This window comes from Malaclemys terrapin, chromosome 4 (genome assembly GCF_027887155.1).
Source record: "Malaclemys terrapin pileata isolate rMalTer1 chromosome 4, rMalTer1.hap1, whole genome shotgun sequence".
NCBI classification, from domain to species: Eukaryota; Metazoa; Chordata; order Testudines; family Emydidae; genus Malaclemys; species Malaclemys terrapin.
Window position 1 is genome coordinate 84,568,983 of NC_071508.1, and position 13,375 is coordinate 84,582,357.

General features: G+C 48.2%; 1 protein-coding gene across 4 annotated transcripts in view; it reads left to right on the top strand.

Moving 5' to 3' along the window:
- The first annotated feature begins 3,074 nt into the window (after positions 1–3,074).
- TMEM229B (transmembrane protein 229B) overlaps positions 3,075–13,375 on the top strand; it is a 56,502-nt gene continuing 46,201 nt past the window's right edge. For 2 of the 4 annotated variants that reach the window (XM_054024744.1, XM_054024748.1), the window contains exon 1: positions 3,075–3,251. The gene's annotated coding sequence lies outside the window, so the exon portion shown is untranslated. Of the gene's footprint in view, positions 3,252–3,632; positions 3,963–13,375 lie in introns of those variants that run through there. The other 2 variants (XM_054024743.1, XM_054024746.1) reach the window with 1 other exon arrangement.

Below are 13,375 nucleotides of genomic sequence, written 5' to 3' on the forward strand. Positions count from 1 at the left end.
ACATGTCACACAGGAATTCTGTGGCAGGAGCCAAATCTCCTGACTTCTAATACAGTGGTTTAACCGCAAGAGCATTCTTCCACCATACAAAGAGCAGGCAATTTTGCAGAAGAGTTAACCCAGAGGAAGAAGGGAATCTGATTCTGTAACTTTAATTTATTTTCATTCTTCTCCATCGGCAAGCTTAGTCAGGGAATAATCTAAAGAGGACTTTCTGGGTGGAAATGGAAAAACAGTAAAGAGATTGTTTCTGGATGTAGCAATGAAGCCTTCGAAAATATATTTCTTGCTATGTGTGTCTGATCTCATACACTACCGGGGTGTCCCGTCAGTGAAAACAAATGACATTGGGATCTAAGTTCCCTCCAAGCTGCATGGCTGCCTATTAAGCCTTATGCAGCGGCTCAGGGCTGCGGCACGGAGAGATGCTGCTCTCCGCCGGGCAAAGTACGGATCTGCAGCAGCGGGGAGAGGCGTCCCTCCCCGACGGCCCCAGTGTGGACCTGCCCTGGATTTGCCACGGCCGGGGGAGAGGAGCCCCTCCCTCAGCCTGGCCTGGCCCAGGCCCACCAGAGCTGCCGGGGGAGAGGAGCCCCTCCCTTGGCCTAGCCCAGCCCCACCAGAGCTGCCGCGGCCGGCTGGGAAAGGCACCTCTCCCCTGGCCCTGAGCTGCTGCGGCAAGAAAGGGCTGGGGAGAGTCATCTCTCCCCACCGCAGCCTCAGGGCAGCCTGCACCCCAAACTCCTCATCCCTGGCCCCACCCGAGAGCCTGCACCCCCAGCCAGAGCCCTCATCCTTGCACACCCCAACCCTCTGCCCCAGCCCTGAGCCCCCTCCTGCATCCTGAACCCTTCGGCCCCACCCCCACCACATGAATTTTATGTGCACCAATATGAAGGTGATGTGTGACACATCACCTCCATATTGGTGCACATAAAATTCATTCTGCACATGGACGTAAAAAATTAGAGAGAACACTGATTGGGATTATATTCTTTGACCTTTTTTTCCCCTTATGTTTCTTAGGTGTTTTATACATAAATTATTATTAATCAGAAATCATATATGGAATCTGTCTTGCATCTACATTAAACAAAAGTATTGAAACGACTGTGCAATGCCTAGTGTCCACTCACAACAGCTGACCCAGGCCTTTTACACCGGGCTGGCTCTAGGATTTTTGCCGCCCCAAGCAAAAAATTTACCATCCCAAGCTCAGGTGAGGCTGGGGCTCGCAGGCGGTGCTGGAAGCGGAGGGAGTGATGTCACCTTCTCCCAGTGCCTGCAGTGGCTTTACCCCCACCCCCGCCCGGCTGCGCAGAGAAGTCCCGATATAAGGGGTGACACAAGGCAGCGCAGCAGCCAGTCCGCAGATGAGGCGACACAGCCCCGGCTCCCCAGCAGGACTCACCCTCTCCTCCCCAGGTAGCGGCTGGGCCCTGGCAGTTCAGCATCCCAGGGCTGGGGCTTCCCCTTTCCACTGCGGCCGGAGGCACGGCGCCCTCACCCCATCTAAGTGGCGCAGCTCCAAGAGCGCAACTGCCCCGAAAAAAAAGGATGTCCGGAATGCCGCCCCTGGAAATGTGCCACCCCAAGCACGTGCTTGCTTTGCTGGTGCCTAGAGCCGGTCCTGCTTTTACAACCTGAGAGCAGGTTTTTAGTTAGAAAACTGAACAGAAAATATTTACCACTTTACAGAGGTGTGAATGAGTGTTTGCAAAGGACCTTGAGATTGTAACAGGTTGGTTTGCCCCTGGGCTGGAGAGCCCAGGGCTAAACTAGCTGTGATTCCAAGATGAGCCAAAGGAATCAGAGAGGAATCAGACAATTCAGTATAAATGGCAGCAGGAAGGTGAGGAGGGTAGAGTAGTTGGTTGAGAGAAGTAGCGGAGACTGAAGAAGCAGGAGGCCCTGAAGTAAGCTAGGGAAGCCCAGGAAACAGGATGCTGTGAGGAGCTGGAACTGATTAAACACTTTGTGTTTGTTTTGGGACTTTTGAGTTCTGTTTTTGACAAACTGGGTTGGCTGCCTCGTGAAGAGCGAATTAAAGGATTTTGGACTGAGAAGGTGACTGGAAACTGAGACTAGGGTGACCAGATGTCCCGATTTTATAGGGACAGTCCCGATTTTTGGATCTTTTTCTTATCTAGGCTCCTATTACCCCCCACACCCTGTCCCGATTTTTCACATTTGCTGTCTGGTCACCCTAACTGAGACTGGAGTTCTTAAAGGGGCTCTCATGAGGGGGAAATTGAGGTAGGTGGCAGACACTGCACTAGAGATCATCCAATAGAAGGTCAATAGTGTAGGATTTATTCCAGGTAAAGTACCTGACTAGGTAATAAATCAGACTGAGGAAGGAGTGATTGAGGCCTGCAAAGATTGGGTGACCCAAGTGCTCTCTTCTAGCTCCTATTTTTGCATCCTTTGTTTTGGACCTTTGTCCCACATTTTGGCCATGGCAAGCAAGGAGGTATATCATAGCTGGAATATTGATGGGAGGGGGGTGTCTATTTTTCCTGGAATATTGATGGGAGTGGGGTGTCTATTTTTCCTGCAACCCCTCATGGCAACTACAGCATGTAACACAAGGACTCTGAAGCATCACCAGGAAGCCAGTTACCTGCCTAGTGGACCAGGAGTCTGATGGGGCCTAGCAAATCCTAAATTCTCAGGAGCTGGTACCTGTGTTGCTTCTCTGTTTAGCAGCTACAGATGATGCAAAGCCGTTGCATGTAAATTTACCAGGTAAATTATTAAAAATTGGAAGAACTGCAGCAGGGAACGTGACCTGAATTAATCCTTAGCAAGCCAGAAGGAGTACGCTGAAAGCCGATCCTGCTCTATAGGAGGTGCTGTAGGTGCAATTGTAGGTGCTGTAGGCCAGGGGGTGGGAGCAGCTCTGAGGCCTGCAGCCAGATGATTTTGCCTGCTAAAGTCAGTGCGGGTATCTCCCCTCCATCATCACCTCCCTGTATCGCTGCTGGCTCAGGACAGCAGCGAAGGAGTTAAGGGCTGGTGCTGGAGAAGGCCGGCTGTCAGGAGGGAGCATGTGCAGTTTGCAACCGCATCCATGCTACGGGTTAGAATCACTGGAACATTTAATCTCCAGCAGCCGCCGCCGCCTCGAGCCATCCATGGAGGCGAGGAAGACAATGCGCGGCTGAGCTGAGGAGGAGGGAGAGGCAGGAGCGAGGCAGAGCGTGGCCGCAGCAGCTGCTCTGGAGCGCGCTCTCCCCATCTTCGCCAGGGTAGGTGCAGGGGGAGCCCGTCCAGTCCTCCCGCAACGGAGCTGGCGGATGCTGAGCTGGGCTGGGGGATGCCGGGGCCGGCGTGGGAGCCGGAGGGAGGGCTCTGGAGCCCGACCGCTGTTGCTTTCGTTTCTCGCTGCGCTGGCTCCGGCTCCGGCTCCGCTTCCTCCCGCAGGAGAGGAGTTGGAAGGGGGGGGGGGTGAGGGAGTAACTCACACCCGGAACAAAGCGGGCTCCAGGGGTGGGGGGGTTGCCCAGGGCAGCGGAAGGCAAACACAGCGGGAGCGGGCTGGCCCCGTGTTGTGCGCCGGAGCAGGGCGTGCTGGAGCCTGCTGTCGGAGCAGATGTTGGCAGCGCCGGGGGCTGGGCGCCAGCGCCGCTGGAGCGGAGTTGCGGGGGGTGGCTACAAGGAGCCGGGGCCGGCCATATGCTGGGCGCTGGAGCCACACGGACGATTCCGGGTCAGGATCTGTCGCCCTCTCCCGGGAATAGACAAGGCATCCGCGTGGGGCATCTGGCAGGAGCTGAGACCCGGCTCCCCAGCAAAGGGAAGGAACCTCGCCTCCTCCGGCAGGCTCTGGCGCTTGCCCGCCCTGGCTGATCGGACAGCGGGACACAGGCAGGAGAGATCCCGGGCACCTGCAGCGTCCGCCATAGGTGCTGGAACTAGGGGGGCTGGAGGGACTGCCGCACCGCACCCCCTGGCTTGAAGTGGGTATCATCATATACAGGGTTTACATTTGGTTCAATGGCTCTCCGCACAGCACCCCCAGTATACAAATTGTTCCAGTCCCCCTGGTTCTGCTCTTCCCCTGCGCCTTCCACGCTGTGCCCTTCTCCCCCCCCCTCCGCCCCAGCAGGGGCCCTTCCCCTCCTTCCTTTGTCCCCTGTGGCTGTGAAGAGTCGGGGCTGGCACGCACTGGGTCAGGTCGAGGGCAGGAAAGTTTCTTTGTGTGTGTTTCGCGTTCAGCCAGAGCTGATTGAGATGAGGGGCAGGGACCCCTGCGATGTACTGGGGGATCCCTGGTAGAGCTCGCTGCACAATGTACATTCACATGGTCTCTTCGGCAAGAAAACGGGCCAGCTTTGACACTCAGCATTTTCTGTAGATTTTGAGAAGTTTTTGTTTTGGGAAACAAATTAAATGGTGTCCATGTGCCCTGCTTTTTCTGAACAGCACGGCTCAATTTTTCTCTGCCCAATGCCATTCATTGTTTTGATGTGAAACTAATTTTTCAAAAGTTTTTCATAAGGCTGAATTGGGAATGAAATTTTTTGATTTTATTGAAATGAAACACTTCAGTTGACCCAAAATGGAAGAAATTTTCAGAATTTTGTTTTTGCAGAAAACTTCTTCACTTTTTAGTTTTTGTTCCTTTTTCAGAATGGGAAAAAAATGTTGAAATTCTTGAGGTTCCCACTAAACAAAAATCTGGCTTCTACCCATCCCTAGTCCTTGGTAGTGGTACTGGGATTTCCTTAGATACCTTTAGACATTTGTGATGGCTGGGATATTAGGAGATGGGTTCCCAGCCCCTGTCCGAGCTAGCTTGTCACACCCAGGCTTCCTTGTCTGGTTTTGGCATCCTCTTGCACTGGACCTGCACACTTGTGTCACATAGGAGCTAGGTTCAGAAGCTGGACCTGCTCTCCCTCCCACCAGAGGCAAGGAAGCTTTCCCAGCTTCAGTATTTCCTTTCAGTTTGTTGCATTGCTTAATAACAGGAGAATCCTCTTATTTCCCTCTTGCCTGCTGGAAAAGATGGTCCCTCCAGGAGCTGAAATTATTCATAGGCAGCATGGTGAATTTGATACCTGAACTGTATTTATCAAGTGTCTGTAAAAGAAATAAAGCACTCAGAGTGCAACATCCTTTCATTTTCATGTATACAAATACCTTAATACTTATACTGCATTGGTCAGGGACTTGATAGCGATAGATGATTCTAAGATAATAAATCCCAAAGGAGAATTTTTAAAAAAATTATGAGTGAGCGGAAAAACAGCACTTGTTACAATGAGACCTCTACTGGCGGCAGCCACTGCAGGCTACAAGTCAGGCAAGCCATTCACTATGTATCTAATGTTAAGTACATGCTTATGTCCTATTTACATCAATGGGATTTAAACCTGAGCTTAAGTACTTCCCTGAAGTGGGGTCATAATAAGCTGGTCCAAGATACTCCACACATAGATGACAGTAGTGAACATGTTCCTAACTACGATGACACAGTTCATTGCTGCTGGGAAAATGTATTACACTTCAAAGTGGAGGGGTACGGTGGGGAATCTCCTCCCTGAGCTGTGTTGTACATAAAGATGGCCTATTCTGCACTGCTTATGCAGAGGACCCTTCCATCTGAGAGACACTATTACCGTTTTGTAAAAGGGGAAACAGAGGCACTGTCCGTAGTAGATCTGGGACTACAACCCAGGAATTGACTCCCATCCCTTGGTTTAACCATTAGTTAACACTGCCTCTCAACAAAGGATAACAGGGGCAGTGAGACTCACTTATTATTTTTTGTTATTATTGTAGGGCCTACCTAGGAGCTCTAGTCATGTGCCAGGACCCTATTGTGCTACATGCTGTACAGACACAGAATGCTTTGAGATCCTCCTGATAAAATGCACAAAGTACAAAGTATTAGCTTATCTCCCCCCACCCAGGATAAGGCACTGGAAAGAATATTTACTTTCTCCTTATTGGTGTTGTCACAGCATGATCATAAGGGAAGTCAGTATTATTGTATCTATTCTACAGATGGGTGAAAACTCAGGCAGACAGAAAGTAAGTGACTTGCTCAAGGTCACACGGTGAATCAATGGCAGAGCAAAGAATAGACTAGGAATCCTGACTCTTATATCTATGCTGCAATCAGGCATTGTGATGGTAGCACCTGTATATGTGTCTGAGCTAGCTCAAGTGACAATGGCAATGAAGCCACCGAAACATGGGCAATTTCGTGGGCTAGCCCTGTCTGCCCAGGATCCTCCATTTCTACTTGAGTGGCTGCTGATTATGCTGCTGCCCTAGTTCCTTGTGCTAGCTTTGATCTAGCTTAGGTCTAGCTCAGGTATGTCTACACATGCTGCAGTCACATCTCCCAATTGCAGTGCAGACACCCCTCCAGTGGTTTGCCCTGGTCATAGTGCTATATATAATATAAACACCAGAACTGACACAACTAAGGCCCAGTTATGACAAACAAGCAAAACACCCTAATCAAACAAAAAAACAAATACATATAGAATAAATGGTTGACCTATTTGATTAATAATGACTTATCATAGCAGCAGTTCTGCCAGTAAGGGTCAAATATTGGCATTCTCACAGTACTGCAGATTATTGTAAAAAAAACTCATGGAGGGTCACACAAATGATCCAGGGGCTGAAAAACAAGCCTACAATGTGAGGCTTAAGGAGCTCAGCGTATTGAAGGGAAGGATGAGAGGTGACTTGATCACTGTGTATAGATGCTTACATGCAGAATGAGAGAGCTGATCATCAGGGATCCTAGTTTTCTGTGATAAAAAAAACCAAAATTATCTGCTTTAAAAAAATAAAAACTTGCATTTTTCCATGATTAAAATGAGACGCTGAGTTTTAGTTTCCCTAGCCACAATATATACAGGTATCAATAAAACATTGTGTTCAACTGGTATACAAAGAAACCCCATTTATCTGATGTAATTGGGATTGGGGCCAGACTAGATAATCAAAAATTCAGATAATCCAGAGAGCTTCAGCCCTGGGTGGCGAGGCTCGGGCTGTCAGCCCTGGTTCAGTTAGTAGGGAGAGCTAGATAATGGAGGTGCAGATAAACTGGGTTCTTATTCTTTTTATTTTTTCACAACATGTAAAAACTAAAGATTCTGTGTAAAAATGCAAATTCTGCGTTTTTCTGTGGCAAATAGATTTCTATGATCCCTGCCAATCACAGGGGGCTTTTCAACCTTGCTCACAAAAGGCATAACAAGATCCAATGGCTGGAAATTGAAGTTAGACAAATTGAACCTCGAAATAAGACACAATTTCCTACCAATGAGGGAAATTAACTATTAGAACAGCTTACCAGGGGAGGTGGTGGGCTCATCATTAAGAAGACATAGGATATCTTTTTTAAAAAGATATTCTTTAATCCAGTTTCTGGGAGAAATTCTACAGCCTGTGTATGCAAGGGGGCAGGCTGGATGGTTGTGGTGGTTCATTCTGGCCTTGGAATCTGTGACTCTATGAACCATTGTGTCCATTCCCTTCTTTTATGGGCCAAGGAGACAATGGGAAGTTCTCCATTGCCCTCAACATTCTCATAATATTTGCAACTCTGCAGTAAGACAATGACAATCTCATGCTTCAGGGGCTTCAACCATTTGCCTGCAGGGGTCAGGAAGAAATGTTTCTTTTCCCTAATGCACAATTGTTTAGATGTATTCTGAGGTTTTTTTCCCATCTTCTTCTGAAGCATCAGCAATTGGCCACAGCTGGATACAGGGTGGACCGATGCTCTGAAGTGGTACAGAGAATCCTCTGTCTTGATGCCTGGCTGGTGTTTTGCTCATGTGCTCAGGGTCAAACTGTTCACGAGATTTGAGGACAGGAAGGAATTCCCTCCCCCCACACACACACACCCTGGCCCAGATTGGCAGAGATTTTGGTAAGATGCGGGTTTGCCTTCTGCAGCATGAAGCATGGATTGCCTGCTGGATCACCTGGTCATATCTCACCTCATCAATTCCCTGCCATTGCAGGAGCTTCGGGCATCCATGGCATCTTGGTCTCCTCTTCCTGCCTGTGGTGCACATTATTAGTATTATTATATGTATTATCATGGTACCTAGGATCCCCAGTCAGAGACAGGACCCTGTTAGGCTAGGTGCTGTATAAACATAGAGCAGAAAGATAGCCCTTGCTCCAAAGACCTTACAATCTAAGTATAAGACAAGAGGCAACAGCGGGATATAGACAGATGGGGTAGTACAAAGAAACAGTGAGACAATATTGGTCAGCATGATCACCAGCAGCCGAACTGTTGTCAAATTATTTGTAGAAAAGGAGTGTTTTGAAGGAGGATCATAAGTTAGTTTTGCAGATGTTTACAGGTAGCTTCTCCCGAGCAGCAGCATGGGGGAAAGCAAAAAGGTGCTTGTTTGAAAATTTAACAAATGGGTGACGGAGGCCGGCTTCCTGGGCTAATCAGAGGCAAGAGTTGACCTTTCAGTATTGAATGAGAGATGATAGGTAGGGTAGGGATAGGTCGTGAAGGGCCTGAAAAATGAAGACAAGCAGCTTATGTTTGATGTGATAGAGAAGGGGAAGCCAGCAGAGGGATATAATGAGCGGGTGACATGGTCAAAGCAATGGGCTAGGACAGGAGTTCTCAAACTTCATTGCATTGCGACCCCCTCCTGACAAGAAAAATTACTACACGACCCCAGGAGCGGAGACTGAAGCCTGAGTCTGCCTGAGCCCCACCGCCCAAGGTGAAGGGCCAAAGCAGAAGCCCAAGGGCTTTAGCCCCAGGCGGGGTCCTGTAACCTGAGCCCCACCACCCCGGGCCGAAACCCTCAGTATTCGGTCCTGGGGCTTGGGCTTCAGCTAGGGTTGCCAACTTTCTAATTGCACAAAACCAAACACCCCAAGGCCCTGCCCTACCCCTCCACTTCCCTGAGGCCCCGACCCTGCTCGCGCCATTCCCCCTCCCTCCGTCGCTTGCTCTCCCCCATCCTCACTCACTTTCACCAGGCTGGGGCGGGGGGTAGAGGTGCGGGGGGGGAGGGGGGAGGGCTCCAGCTGGGGGTGTGGGCTCTAGGGTGGGGCTGGGAATGAGGGGTTTGGGGTGCAGGATGGGGCTCCAGGCTGGGCCAGGGGGTTGGAGGGTGCAGGGTGCGGGCTCCAGGAGGGAGTTTGGGTTCAGGAGGGGACTGTGGGCTGGGGCAGAGGGTTTGGGTATGGGAGAGGGTTTGGGGTGTGGGGTCCCGGCGGCGCTTACCGCAGCTCCTAGGAAGCAGCCACCAGGTCCCTGTGGCCCCTCTGGCATGGGCAGCCAGGGAGGCTCTGAGTGCCGCCCCCACGCCTGCAGCCGCCACTCCCGCAGCTCCCATTGGTCACAATTCCCGGCCAATGGGAGCTGCTTAGCCGGCACTCGGGGCATGGGCAGTGCGCGGAGCCTTCCTGCCCGCTCATGTGTCTGGGGGCAGCAAGGACTTGGCAGTCGCTTCCGGGAGTTTTTGTGGCACCTTAGAGACTAACAAATTTATTAGAGCATAAGCTTTCGTGGACTACAGCCCACTTCTTCGGATGCATATAGAATGGAACATATAATGAGGAGATATATATACACACATACAGAGAGCATAAACAGGTGGGAGTTGTCTTACTAACTCTGAGAGGCCAATTAATTAAGAGGAAAAAAAAAAAAAAAACTTTTGAAGTGATAATCAAGCTAGCCGAGTACAGACAGTGTGATAAGAAGTGTGAGAGTACTTACAAGGGGAGATAGTCAACGTTTGTAATGGCTCAGCCATTCCCAGTCCTTATTCAAACCGGAGTTGATTGTGTCTAGTTTGCATATCAATTCTAGCTCTGCAGTCTCTCTTTGGAGTCTGTTTTTGAAGTTTTTCTGTTGTAATATAGCCACCCGCAGGTCTGTCACTGAATGACCAGACAGGTTAAAGTGTTCTCCCACTGGTTTTTGAGTATTTTGATTCCTGATGTCAGATTTGTGTCCATTAATTCTTTTGCGTAGAGACTGTCCGGTTTGGCCAATGTACATGCTGAGCCATTACAAACGTTGACTATCTCCCCTTGTAAGTACTCTCACACTTCTTATCACACTGTCTGTACTCGGCTAGCTTGATTATCACTTCAAAAGTTTTTTTTTTTTTTTTTTTTTTCCTCTTAATTAATTGGCCTCTCAGAGTTAGTAAGACAACTCCCACCTGTTTATGCTCTCTGTATGTGTGTATATATATCTCCTCATTATATGTTCCATTCTATATGCATCCGAAGAAGTGGGCTGTAGTCCACGAAAGCTTATGCTCTAATAAATTTGTTAGTCTCTAAGGTGCCACAAGTACTCCTGTTCTTCTTTTTGCGGATACAGACTAACACGGCTGTTACTCTGAAACTTCCGGGAGTTTGTGGAGCTAGGGCAGGCAGGGAGCCTGTCTTAGCCCTGGGCCCCTGCTGCACCGCCGACCGAATTTTTAACGGCCCGGTTGGCGGTGCTGACCAGAGCCACCAGGGTCCCTTTTTGACCAGGCGTTCCAGTCAAAAAACGGATGCCTGGCAACCCTAGCTTCAGCCCCACGCCCCAGCAAGTCTAATGCCAGCCCTGTCACAACCCACTTTGGGGTCCCAACCCACAGTTTGAGAACGCTGGGCTAGGAAAATGATCTTTGCAGCAGCATGCTGAATGGATATAAGTGGAGCAAGATTGCATCTCAGGGCCAGAGAGAAGAATGTTGCAGTACTTCCAAGATAAGATAATGGGAGCCTGGAAGAACATTTTAGCTGTGTGGATGAATAGGAAAGGCCCTCTCTTAGATACGTTATGCAGAAGGAATCTGCAAGACTTAAACATAGCCTGGATGTGAGGACTTAGAGAGGGGTTCAGCTCAAAGATGATAACCAGGTTATGGGCCTAAGTGACAGGCAGGATGGTGGAGTTGTCTGCAGAGAACAAGGAAGTTTAGTCTCCTGATGACTGGAATGGTTTAGTCTAACCCAAATTATTGGGCTCAAAACAGGGTGAAATTTAATGGCCTGTGATATGCAGGAGGTCAGACTAGATAATCAAATGGTCCCTTCTGGCCTTAAACTCTCTGAAACTGTGAAGGCAGACAAGCAAATTTTTCGGAAAATGAAAGAAAAGTGTCCTGAAAAGACAGCTACAAAACAGTAAAGATTTGGTAAAGCCTAATGTTTGTGAGGAGGTGAAGGTTACAGTGGCATATAAAAAGAATCTGTTTGTCCTGGCACTAAAGTCATACAAGTAGTAGGGTAGTCGTTATTTCTATTGATGCTATGTCACCCTCAGGATTTTGTGAGTTTCTGGATTTCATTTAATAAAAGTCATATTTAAATAAATAAAGTGAAGGGACTTCCAGTCATGGCTTTTCAATGCCAAACTGCCTGCCACCCTCATCAAGATAGACTAGAAAATGGTAATGTTAATTAAAGGGCACCAATATTCCTTCCCCCTTGGGTTAATTATTCTGGGGAAACAGAGTCAACTGAGCTGAGTAAACTTGTTGTTTACCAGTAGGAGTCAGATTGAGATAATTTTTCCTTTCTCCACCTTCCCCTAGTGGAGAGTTTTGTATATTTAGATATGTTCTGGGAGTCTTGCATCTTTCTTTGCATAACGCATTGGCCACAGATGGAGACAGGATCCTGACTAGAAGAGTGATTGGTTTGTTCTGGTTTGTCAGCTCCTATGTGGACTGAGAGTGAAGCAAGACTCTACAAAGGTACTTTTGGTTTTGGTCTACACTGAAGAACACTGGGGATGAATTTTAAGAGTCCAGCAGTGGGAGTTCCGCCTTCCAGAGAAAAACCTATCTGTAACAAGAAGGTGAAAGTGGCTATTTTCTTGTTTATTTTCAAAGGAAGATTTAGCACCCAGGGAGCTAAATATACTGGCAATACCTGTGCTCGTCATAGCCAACAAGTAAATATATAAAAATGGCCTCATTTTGCTTCTCAGATCTGCTTCCCATAAATATATTTGAGTAAGGTCTGCTACTTGTATCATCACAACAAATGTTTCCTCCTGTTAGCCCTGCAAGCCCAATACAGATGTAGTGGAGTGAACTGGAGCCTGTTCTGCTTTCTAAGCCAGCAACAGAGTTGTCTGGTCAGTTTCTAGTCTCTCCATTATCCATGTTGATGTATGAAGCAAAAAGACCCAGATAGTTTCTCACTTCCTAGATGAAGATTGCTGTGCTGGCAGCCAGAAAAAGCACGTTCGTTTGAAAACGGAGCCAACTGGATTTGGAAGTCACACAAGAATGGGCATACTGTGTCAGACTAGTGGTCCATCTAGCCCAGTCTACTGTCTTCTGACAGTGGCTGGTGCCAGGTGCTTCAGAGGGAATGAACAGAACAGGGCAATTTATCAAGTGAGCCATCCCCTGTTGTCATGGAGAGGGGATAAATACAATGTCTTTTACAGCACCACTTTTCTGCCTATATCTGCACTTTAAGGTACAAATACCATCTGTGCTGGATGCTTGTGATATGAAGTTTAGGCGGTGATTCTATCTGATAGTGAATAGGAAAGAAAGCAAACTGAGTTGAAGCCCTGGCTCTGCAGCAACAGATACTAGCATCTGTGCCAGTTTGGACCAACGTGCCTGTTTCTGATTGGTTAGCATGCCACATTCCTGTTAGCTTCTTTGTAAGTGATACACCCATTGTTGTCTGTTACAAGTCAGAGGTTGTTCATAAACTCAAAGGCATCTAACATCTTCCAACCACCCCATCCCACAAAATGCAAAAGATATAGGTAATTTCCAGGGTTGCATATGGGCATGTTCGTAACTGTTTTTAATATAATATTAGCCTGAAGGGAAGCTGGGCAGCTTTAGAAGTTTCTCTTGTACACTGTAAATTCCACACTGAGTGGGGAATTGGAACTGGTTCCCGTTAGTGGGGGGCAGGGAAGGATTTATTTCATCCTCTGCTTGCGTATTGCCATTGAACCTGGCTAATCAAATCTAGTACAGTAGTTCAGAGCAACCCCACTCCCAAACTTTCCCCTCCTCCATAAACTTCTTTTCAAGCTCTTCATAAACGTTGGATTAGCATATAAAGAGGATCTTGTCCATTAAGTCTTCACTATCATGTGTTATCTTTCCTTCAGTTGCTAGAGAATTAGTGCTCATTAGATCAGCATTGATGGGGTAAGCTGGCAAGTCTTGAACAATCAGTGAACTCCTTTCTTGCTGGATCGTCCCTCTCAGGCTGATATGTTTGTCTAGAATTAAGGCAGCGTCAACCAGAAGTACATATTATAAAGAAGCTCTGAAAATCAAACTTCTGTCCTTGAGTTTTGCTGCTCCATCGCTGCTAGTGGAAGAAAAGGGATTCTAAATTGCTTTGTACTGTCGAATGGCTG